The 12359-nt window shown below is 37.2% G+C and overlaps 1 pseudogene; it reads right to left on the minus strand.

Annotated features, from left to right (window-relative positions):
* Positions 1-1323: 1323 nt before the first annotated feature.
* LOC107980023 lies at positions 1324-12133 on the minus strand (annotated as a pseudogene).
* Between the last annotated feature and the right edge of the window lie 226 nt (positions 12134-12359).

Genomic DNA, 12359 nt, shown 5'->3' on the forward strand with positions numbered 1-12359 from the left:
TGAACACATGTTCTCAGTGTGTCTTAGTTTCCTCTTGTAAATGAAACGAAACATTGTGATTCAGAAAAGAAAGAAAGAGTCTGTGTAGCCTCCAAAGCTCCCACTCCTTGACTTATTTTCACATGTTCAGATACAGAGATCTCCCTACAAAAAGGAGTCTGGACCCAGGTCTTCCTGCAGGGAGGTGGACAGCATCCCAGGAAAAGACAGGGTGGAAAGCACTAACATTGTCAAGAACTCGGAAAGAGTGAGAACTTGACCTTTTTCCTTTCCCTCTCCTATTTTCTACTTCACTTTTTCTCATCTTTTTTTTAAGTGTCAGGATTTCATTTTTAAAATAACAGTATGATTGTGAAGAGATGGAAAGTGTGATCAGTGCAAATTAAATGACTCAATACTGTGGTAGCCATCAACGACAATCCTATCCAAACAAAGAGAAGAGTAGGAGGAATGAAATGAACACAGTCAGGTGTTTTCAATAGGTTCATATTAAAGCAAAAGGGCCAGTATTATAAAGGAATCTGCCACTACTTCATTTTCTTATACTAATATTTGTAATAATAATAATAGAACTTATTTTGCTTCCTGAATAAATTACCCTTTTATCTACATCATATCTCTGCCGTCAACAATAACTGACTATTAGATTCACTATGAAGCAAAAGAGATTAAAATCTCTTTCATGGTTGGACTGTGTTCTATTTGGCAATATACATGGTAAATAAATGCACTGGATATTTTTCAGGAAAGTACTGAATACCTAAGAGAAAAAGGAAGGCACAGAGTTGGTGGCTGGACAAATGAGTTACAGGGTGATGGGTGCACGATGCAACTGGATGGGCTCACAGTGGGCCTGCAGGGTGTCATGATGTTGCTAGCTTTTTGTCTGAATGAATTAGGAAATGTTGAGTTGTTAACAAGATGAGTTACGGAGTCCTAGTTAAGCATTACTAAATGGTTACTCCAGCATGAAATCACAGAATGAAAGAAAATCACTTGCAACCTCTAGTTTGTCTTCCTTTTAACAGCCTAGGGGGAATTACATTGTTTATGTTGTGAAGTGGAAAATTATGGAATAGGTTATCAGGCTAAATTTGCAATCCTCAGGAACAAAGAATAGGTTCAAATATGAAAATGTCAGATGAGGATATCAATTAGAAAATATGTCACAGAGACATGGAGAAATGGTGTGAAGAGCTAGAACTTGTGAGAGCGAGTCCACTTTGCCTACTTCTGCTAAAGAGCCCTTCCTTCTCTGTTGTCAGCTCTTAGCCTCACTTCCCTTGTTACCCTATAGGCTGCTGTAAAGGAAGTGTGAGTGCATCAGGCTTCAGAAACATCCTGTGAACAGGCCACTTCACAAACGTGCCATGCCCTGCCCCATGACTCAGCCCAACCTTCTCCATTTACTGCAGTTCCCATGGCTATGAAGTTTCTAAACTGCTCTTTCAAAGGCTTTGCTCTCATTTCCAGAACTACTCTGGAGTCTGTACTGTTTTTAACATCTACACAGATATCTTCAAAGCTGAAGAGTTCTGATGTGGTCTGGTGAGGAGAAAGTAGGCAAGTGAGTGTCTGCTAGCTAAGAGGAGAGGTCTACAACCTGCTGGCCCCTTGATTTAAGACTACCATATCTTGAAGAGTGAAAATGAAATTTCTTCTGTTCTGTCCCAGAAACACCAGTGTACAATATGCTTTTAAAAGCAGCTGAAGCTAACTAATTCAGAAAGATTGTATAGCGCAATCATGTCAGCAAGTACAACTTAATCACAAGATGGGCCAAGTGTTGGAGACAGGTCATTGGCTGACCCTCACTACAGAAAGATTGGTAATTATTGCATCAGGAAAGAGCCTGCAAGCTTAACCTGAAGGACTTGAATGGGTTTAGGGACATGCCCAATAACTTGCACAGCAGGTTTAGATGCCCCACTGCTTCAGGCCTATCTGCTCATCAATGAGATGAGATTAGATGGTTGGAGTTTAGGAGGTAATTCAGATTAATGAGAACATAAGAAGAAAGCTTCAATATAAGGCTCTTTCCTTCTCACAAGAAAAAAAGATTTGGAGTTTGTGTGTGACCCAGGAAAAATAAGACACTAAAGGAAAATGCTGATGTACAACGTGGGTCCTTGCCAGCTGCCAGATAGGCCAGGCCTGATCTTAGATTTTTGCCTCTCCACAACTTTGTTGTCTATGTTGCCCAGTTCATGATTTTTCTGTCACAGCAACCTAAGCTGAGACAAACTATTTCTAGAAATGCTGTAAAAAGTGTGCTTATTTTAGAGAACACATTTCTGCATGAATTGTGTCTCAGTGTAGAGGACAATAAATTCCATGAAATTTTAACCCAAGTGAGAAGTTTAGGCCCTCATTGAGTTATGAAGTAAGAAAAATCTTCTTTGAATTTTAATTCCTCGTCTACTCTGGATCTAATTCTAGTCACATTTTAATCATTGTTATTATTTCCATGGCAACTAGGTAAAGAAATGTATCTAGGATATAATAAATAGTTAATAGTTGATGGGATCTCAAAATAGATACAGATATAAAGAATATTCAGGCAGAAGAAGAATAACAGAATAACTCCAGTCTATCCTTTGTTTTTTCAAGAATAGAAGTGGGGTCAGTTAAGACAAAAGGTAAAGTGGCACTGAAGTGTTAAAGGACAGTGTTTAGAACTCAGGGCTGGTCTTTCAACGTTGTGGTCGAACTAATCTGCAATCAGCATTTTATTTTAGTCCTTAACTTTCAGGAACTGATTATTCTGGTTGTCTTTATTTTACAGATGAAGGAAATAACCCTGACATTAGATTAATGAGATAAATATCACAGATCACCCTCCAGTATATATGTATACCTATACAGAATATTTAGTTTTAAATATATATATGATTTCATATGCACATACATATACATATATGTATATATATGGAGAGAGAGAGAATTATCACCGAAATTAGTTGACTTATAGTGAACAAGCACACTGCCTAATACCATAGGCAGAGCTGTCTGAGAAGGGCAGTAAGAGAAGACAACACTAATAACATACTCCCATCCAGTTTGTTTTGAAATATCTCCATGAATAGCATTTGTTAAGTATGCTCAGTAACAACATACCTCTCACTAAAAATGGAACATTGCCCATGCATAGTGGTCTTTTCTTGTTTCTGTGAGAAATTACCTGACAAAAGGGACTTGTGAAAAAAAGTTTCATTTTGAGCCATAGTTTGAGGGTACAGCCTTTGCATGTGCGTGAAGGAGCTGATCACTCTGCACCCCAGTCAGGAAGCAGAGAGGAGGGGGTAGAGTAGGGAGAGGGGAGGGATGGAGAGGGTAGGGAGAGGCAGAAGGGGAGAGAGAGAGAGAGAGAGAGAGAGAGAGAGAGAGAGAGAGAGAGAGAGAGAGAGAGAGAGAGAGAGAGAGAGAGAGATATGCTGATTTCAAAGTGCTCCTTTGTGTTTAGTTTTTATTTTTACTCTGTCTGAGACCATGGGGCTTTACTATCCATTCCAAGACAGGTCTTCCTACCTTAGTTTATCCTGTCTGGACAAACATCCACAAACATACACAAGTGTGTCTCCTGGATGATTCTAAATCTTGTCAAGTTAGCAATGACAGTTGCCCATATACTGTATGCTAAAGAGTTTCTAAGGTCACTATTCAATTTTAATAACACATATTCTTGACATTAACACATATTTTGTGTGCATGCTGCTGGGGGTGGAACTCAAGGCCTTGCATATGCTTACCAAGCACTCTGCCAAAAAGCTACATCCTGGCTCTGAAGCTACCATATTTTATTTAACCTTTAATCTGAATCACAGTCTACATGCCAGTCAATTTGGACAATTCCCAGTTATACAGTACTACAATAAGTATAGGATATACTTGGAATCATTTTATACATCAGAAAAAATGTACACTGTGTTCAACTATTAGGATAGTAAAAGAACATTTGTTTGACGAATCCTTATAAAAAGAACTTGAGCAAATTCAACACAGCTTTCAAATTGGCCCTAACTCTATGACAATTCATATTGGGGAAGGTAAATTCAGCAAGCCTTTCAGGATATGTTTTGAAGGATAAAATTTTGTTATATAATATTTAAAAGCTTTATGGACTCCATTAGAAATAATTTTTCTATTTATTTCTGAATGCACCCCACAGAAGCTTAATATAGAAATTAAGATGTGTTTTTTAAGTTGAGCATGCAAAAAGAACTACTGTGACTGGCAATCTTTCTTCTCTCTTATTCCCCGTGTTCACTCATAAACACACACACACACAAAAACACACACTTGCACCACACCATATACTCAGAGAAACACAAAGTTTCTCATTACTTGGAGAAATAGGGATGTCTACTTTAGTGTGAAAAACAATTATTTAAATAATGGTTTTAACTATCTTATTTAAAAACTGCCACAATTTTGAAACTGGGTTTTCAAATTAGCCCAGAAACCTTGTGCTTATAAAATCATTTCATTTCTTTTAACTATCTATATGATGGAAACTGAGTTGTATTCACAGTGAATCACATATAGATGGCCTTTATGTTTCTTAACATGAACCCTGAAGATCACATAGACCTCCAGTGGTGGGCATGTATCTAATACATAGAGTATATCGTTTTATACATATAGGATTTTTATGAGACAAAGTCTTCAGCTTTTACCAGGTTTCCATGGAGACTGATGGTCTAGATGAGTTGAGAATCCAATGCCTTATAAGCGTCATGAACGCTGGGATCTGAGTAAAGAAAAGTTGGATTATTAAATCTAGTTGATAGATGAATTGTTCTCTGTATGTTTAAAATGGCCCATAGCCAGGTGTAATATAAACAGGAATATCTGAAAAGCAAAATAAATAAGTGCAATTTCCTTTGAGTCAAAACATTCTGTCAATGATTCTGGGTTAGGAGGTATTACTACCTCAATTAGTCATTAGTCATACAGACATGAGTGCAGAAGTGTGTGTTCTAAAAATGCAGATTTAGATGGAACTTCTCCCGGGATACAGCAGTGAATTGGAGAAAGAACTATATTTGTCATGCAAGAGCTGTCACTAACCTCCTGAGACACTGGCTGAGAACAGAAGCATCCCTGTGTGTTTGTCCTTCTACAGGATAAAGCAATTGTTCTAAAGGGCATGCTGAGTCCCAGCACCCTCAGCCTAGAAAGCTGGGTCTTTATCTTTAAATTCCTTTAACTTTTTTGATAAGTTGACTGTTAAGTAGGTCCTTTGAAGATGCTTTAGCTAAAGGGTACTGACTGCTTACTTGGACCCAACTTCATCTGAAAAAGGAAGGCAGCCTGTGCCTCTGACTTCAGTTTTGTCTTTCTCTTTAGCTTTGTTTCACACTGCAGCTTGAATGCCTACTAACTTGCCTCATCCCTCTTTGCAAGACTGAATACACAGGGAAGTCACTGTCCTAAACCTGCAATCACCTGGCATGAGGAAGAGCAAAGCCTCACCATCAGATGGTCACATATGAAGACATTTCCAAGAAGGCAAGGTTGCTCACCAGAGCAGAGTGATCATCTATGGAAAGTCAGCTCAGTCATTCAGACATCTTCATTCCACACTGCAGGACCAAAGTTGAACCAGTGAGGGATGGTACAACACTCTGGGCAGAGCAGGTTACTTAGGAAGCCTCTTGCTTCAACTCTCGTTCTGATGGACTTGGTCACTGGTTCTCTTTATCTGCTTCTTTCCCAAATGTGTCCTGATTGGATAAGTCTCCTATGTCTGCTTTCCATGTTTACTCACATCTCCATGGGACAGGTAACTGAGTATAATTGGTGCTTACTGGACCTGGAACTTTCCTCTCAAAACCTCCATCTACACTATTACCTCACTGAAGCCCAGGCTTTCCCCTCAAATCCTCCATCGACACTATTAACTTCTGTCCTTGAAATAAGGTAGCTTATCCAGGTGGTGGTGGCACATGCCTTTAATCCCAGCACACAGGAAACTGACATAGGTGGATCTCTGTGAGTTCAATGCCAGTCTGGTCTAATCAGCGAGTTCCAGAACAGCCAGGGTTGTTACATAAAGAAACAGAAAACAAAAACAAACAAACGAAAAAGATTAAGTTACCTTAGCTGTTGTATTTCATGGAAAGAGTAAAGAAGGAGGAGGAGGAGGAGGAGGAGGAGGAGGAGGAGGAGGAGGAGGAGGAGGAGGAGGAAAGAAGAAGAAAGAAGACACCACCACAAAATTAGGGCCTTAGGACTTGAGTTCAATCCCCAGAACCCACATGGCAGAAAGAAAGAGCCAACTTCCACAAGTTGTCCTCTGACTCTACAGAATACTGTACATATGCACACACAAAGACACACATACAAATAAATGAATAAATGCATTTTTAAATGTTGTCTGTTTCATTCAATCCATATGATTTATCAAGTAGTAAATTTATAGCAATTAGGAAAAATTTAAATAGTCTCCTACAAATCTTTGTTTCACTTTAAATCCCAGGGAACAAGGAGACACAAGCATCTGTTATTTACAAATCACTGTGTTAAATGGTGTAAAAGTACAAAAATAAGTATAGCAGTGTTTAATGTTTCCTAAAGATGGCTCTAACTGGTAAACAGCCAAGAAATTCACAGTAATTGTAACAAAAATAAGTTGAAAAAATAAGTTAACTTTTTGTCATATGTATCTTTAAAAGCAAAATATTAGATGTTCCATGACTCTACCAGCACCACTCTTCCTTCTCTCAATCCCTCCATCCTTCATCCATCCTAAAGCTTTATGCGCTCTTGCATAAAGAACATAAGTCAGTATACAGCCCTGCTTTGTGAACTCTGAAGGTATCCAGTGATGCTTTGCTTACAGTTTTTCGATAGGAGGTATTCTGCCTCCTGGCTCATTCATCATTTTTGTGTCAATTATTAAAATTTCAATCTTTGTTAGATTGTTCTATTTTGGAAAGTAATAATTGCTATTGTCTGGAATGATTATTTTACATAAAAAGATAATTTACATAAAAGAGAAAGGACCTATAAAATAATGAATAAAAACATTTTACTTCTGCAAATTTGATATTATTATGAAAATAGACTCATATTATACTAGTTATATTGATAATTCTGTAATACTTTTATAAAAGTAATACTTCAAGTATCCATGTCAAAGATACATTTTTCAGGGAAATTTAAAAAGTTCAAATGTATGGTAACCAACATGACAATGACATTGCATTTTAACATATAGACATGTATATAGGTATATATTTCTGCATGTTTAGGTTTAAACTCAAAGTCTTGAGAATGCTACTCTTTATAACCATTTTGTTCTTGTTGATTTTTTTTATCATTTCAGTTACATTTTCAAAATTACTTTAATTGAAATTTTTGAGAATTTCACTTTCAATAGTGCTTAATCTCTAATTAGGCTATTCTAATTAGGCTATGGATTTTTGTGATATAACTGGGCCAATGCGTGTATTTTTCTTAGTGGTCTATTTTGTTTTGTTTTGTTTTGTTTTTTCTAAGATAGATGTTTTGTACTGTAATCCAGGCTGGCCATAAATTAAAGATCCCTCTGCCTCAGCCCATCTACCTCCGAGATTGTACTATATACCTATTATAACCTATTATCACACAACAGGAGAAACCATTACATTTTCCTTTTCTCTCTAATATTTAGATGTCCAATCTTCTTTATATGTTATGCTAAGTTTCAGAAAGGTGCCCAGTCCTGTGAGACTACATTGGGATGACATCGTAGCATTCCTGAAATTGAGACATGTAAGAAAGACCACAATCTTAAAGCCAGACTAGGTCTCATGAGGAGTTAAAGGCAGCTGTAGCTACCTAGAGAGTGTCTGCCTGGGAAAATAAACAAACAAGCAAAAGACACCCAAAAACATTAGTAAGGCATTTTGTCAGTATGAGCATTTAACAAATTAACAATAGCAGGTTCTACCTTAGAGCATGACCTCCCTGCCCATGACTACAGTACCAAGCAAGAAATTTCCTATCTTGCATCACGCCTCAAACTTACTAAAAATAAGCTAGTCACCCAGTAACAAACATGCCGCTACTGTACCAGCAAGACTATCTTGTCTGACAGGTCAGCACTATATCATGCAGAATACAGAATACTAAATTAATTTCATTGTTTGTACTTATCAATTATCACGAATAAAGAAAAGAACTTAAATACGAGAGAAATGTGGTGGAGCCCAATGGTAGCATGTTTGCCTGGGATGATAAAGTCATCTGTCAAGCTGCTTCCTTTCTTCAGCTCACATTAGCCAACTTAAAGAAAAGCTGTATGTGAGTCTGAAAAATAAATGAAGATGACAGCCCAGAAGAGGTGGGGATACCAGATCAGGTCACCTCTCAAGTAATTGCACATGATGTTCTAGTGAAAGACCACCTGAGTATAGGCTTGCCTCAACTCTTGTCTCACTGTAACCAGGAGTGTCCACAAAAGACCTTTGTATTCTGCCACTGCCTTCCTATCCAGGAAGGAATTAGAGATAGAAAGCTTCCCTTTATTTTCCTTAGGGTGGATCTTGGGAAAATTACTTTTTCCAGTACTTTTTGTCTCCTTTTGTTACAGAATGACAATGAAGTTGAGGTTCCTGTAGCATTGCAACTAGTATAATCTTGTCAGTAGTTTTGTATCTTAAAGTACATACACATTCATTAGCTTCCATGTTCATGTTCATTTGTAATCATATTTAATTGTTTTCATATCTTCCATTATTAGTATAGTTGAACTATGAAGAAAGACAGAGACATTAGCATTAGAGTTTATAAAGTTTGAAATCACAATCACTAAGAAATTATCCATTCATTAGTAAATAATTTCAGGATATTTAATGTTGTAAAGTAATAACATGGCTTAAAGTTCACCTAGCTTAATAATTTCTACTCAGATTTCTCCACAACCTGAGGTTGTGGACATGATTAATTTTATATTCTTCATTTTCCCCTTTGAAGTATATGACCTATTGACCTATTTAACAAACTCTTGCTATCCGTAAAACTCACCTCATTTATTTGAAATACAACTGTCTCAAAAGACAGAACAGAGTGTCTCTATAGTCTAGTGTCTTTGAGAAGATTAGAAACTTTGGTTTCCCCTTGTCCCTGTTGTCATGATATTTCACAACTTTGCAATTCCACTGAGTAAAGCCAGTTAGCAAAACTGGGTGACCAAAGATCTTCCTCGTGTGGAAAGAATTCTGATAAAAATCTTTTATGAGTATCTTTGACTACTATAATTTTTCTTGGACAGTATTTTGTCTTATACATGCTGTGCTAATAACAACTAGCAAATGCAACAATTTTCTTAGTTGTCTATTATTTGTTGAGTTTACTTTTTCTGAGAAAGTTATTTTTGCTATGTAGTCCAGGGACCACATGAAACCAAAAACTTCTGTTATGGCAAAGGATACTATTATTCAAACAAATCATCAGGCTACAAGACGGGAAAATATTTTTAATTAGCTACACATCTAACAGAGAGCTAATGCCCAAAATATATAAAGAACTCAGGAAAACTAGATATCAAGAAAACAAATAACCCAATTTCAAAATGGATTACAGATCTAAACAGAGAATTCTCAAAAGAGGAAACACAAATGTCTGAGAAAGACCTTTTAAAAAATGTTCAATATCCTTAATCATTAGGGAAATGCAAATCAACACTGCTTTTCGATTTCATGTTACACCCCTCAGAATTCTTAAGATCAATAAAATAAATGACAGATTATGCTGGTGAGGATTTGGAGTATGAAGAAAACTTCTCCATTGCTGATGAGAGTGCAAAGTTGTACACATACCCACATCCCTAACCTAGAAGCAACCTCTAAATGATAACCACTTGCAAATTCAAATTTAGTTTTCTTGAAGGGAATCTCACTGTAGAAATAAACTACTCTTAAGGGTAGGCTGTATGCCCAGCAGTAGACAGCCAACAGAAAATGAATGCAAAAGCATCTTTGGAGTTTCCTTGTCTCATGATGTCATTTCATGTCTTTATTTCTATCTTATTTATTTATTTTTTTTTGCTTTCTTTATATACTTTTAAATTTATTTTTTATCTCTTTTTATCTTACAGGTCCTTTGCATATATATTATGGCTTGCAGTTTAGTGTTTTTAAGGGGTTCCTGAATGTATGAACTAGTCCGTATCTGTTTCTTGTCCCTTTTCTTAAGTTCCTTTACTTTTGGTCTTTTGTGTTTGTGCATTTGTTTTGTTTTATTCCAATGTGTTAGATTTTGTTTCACCTTATAATATTTTATTTTTTATTATCTTTACAAACATTTGTTTTCTAATGAGAGACAGAAAGAAATTGGTGGATCTGAATGAGAGAGGGGGTGTGAAAAAAACTGGGAAGAATACAGTACAGAGAAAGTATAATCAGGAGAAATTATGTGAGAAAAAGATCTATTTTGAATAAAAGGAAAAACGCCATTAAAAAGAAATGTGTCGTGTTTTTATCATTTAAATGGCAATATTACATTAAGAAGAAAGGCTTTGCTTTATATTCCTTGTGTTTTCTACAGTGCCTAATGCAATACAGAAAAATCAACTCGAAATGTGGTGAGCTCATGGGGTAGTCAGTCTGACATGAATAGTGAGGTATAATAAGAAACTGTTTCATTAAGCTAGAAGACAACTGATGCTCCACCTTATCCTCTGATGTGTGCACAATAAGCACATGCATCTACCTATGCTCAAACACTAACACAAGCTCTCTCTCTCTCTCTCTCTCTCTCTCTCTCTCTCTCTCTCTCTCTCTTAAAAAAACTGATTTAGTTTGAGGTCAGGCAATGGTGACTCATGCCTTTAATCCCAGAACTCTTGAGGCAGAGGCAAACTAATTTCTGAGTTAGAGGATAGCCTGGTCTACATAGTGACATCCAGGACAGTGAGGTATATACAGAAAAGCCCTGCTGCAAAAACGCTAGACAGACAGACAAACAGATAGATAGATAGATACCTTTAAAAAAACTCATTTAGTTTGAATGTATTTAACACTTATAATAAAATATTCCATGAGGTAGTTTTATTTTTAAAAATATGCAGGTGATTGACCCTGTTCATCCATTTCACCCCAGGTGGGGCATCTTTACCCTTTGTCGTTTTGCTATAAATTACTTGTGCTCTGTTCTGAGAAACCAACTGGGTAAGTCCTTTACTAAGTAGCTCCTGGATGGCTTCTTGGGCCAGGAAACTATGACTCCTCAGTTGTGATGATATGTTGTTGTTCATGATGTATTAAAACAACTGAAGATCAAAATAGCAAAACAGCCATAGTAGTTAGTTTTAGAGCTAGGCAGTGGTGGTACTCTATGTGTTATTCTGAGTGCCCACATGGCGGCGGGTCTCGCCAGTTGGAGTAAAGGCATATCATTACGGTGATCTCAGTGCCTGGGATCACATGCCTTTAATCCCAGCACTAGAGAGGTAGAGACAGGATATGGATGGGCAAAGAAAAGAATAAAAAGAAAAAGAGACAGGAATTCAGAGACTTTTGCCTCTGAGAATTTTTGGAGATAGGATTGCCATTTCAGCTGGGTACAGGTAAGACTTACTTGCTTGATGGCTTTGCTCTCTGATCTCCTTAGCTTGAAGCTTGAACCCCAATATGAAGGTGTGTTTTAAATGAGTCCACCAGACCCTGAATAAATGATAAATAGCTATTTATTAGGAAAGCACTTACACAAATAGGAGTAAATAATCACCGCCATCTTCGTGCTCCAGAAGAAAAAGTCTCTGCCCTTCTGATGCTCCCCACAACCCAACAGAGCATGAGCCAGCCCCTCCTCTACCTTACAATGGGTCACCTCTGCACCTGAGACCATACCCAAAGGTTCACAAATTCGCTAGAAAGGCAAGATGCCAATACACCAATATCTGTCTCTGGGTCTTTTATTTATTTGTGTTTCATCAGTCTCTCAGAAACCACAACTGGAGAAATGATCTTATGGTTGGAAACTTCCTTACAGTTTATCATAAGTAGCATTGTCAAACTGGACTAGATAGTTGAGTTTTACCTTTTGATCATTTCTTTTTAGCCTTGTCCTCAGACTTGCTTACTGGGTCATTGGCTTTGGGGGCAACTTTCTGGCATCTTTCTTTCTTGTCATGCTTGGGCAGCATGGCCGAGTGAGGAGAGTGGCAATGACCATTGTATCCTTGCTAATATGTTGGGCAACAACAACAACCAATAGCACAAGATCATCATAATAAATATCTGCACATTTGGGGTATGCATACTGAATGAAACATACAGCAGACTATATGCCTTTAGAATAATATTAAAACATGTCAGAGAATAGCAGTACAAGCAGGGGAAAGAGGAGTTAAATATATACCAAAGTGAACC

This window comes from Cricetulus griseus, chromosome 2, assembly GCF_003668045.3.
Source record: "Cricetulus griseus strain 17A/GY chromosome 2, alternate assembly CriGri-PICRH-1.0, whole genome shotgun sequence".
NCBI lineage: Eukaryota > Metazoa > Chordata > Mammalia > Rodentia > Cricetidae > Cricetulus > Cricetulus griseus.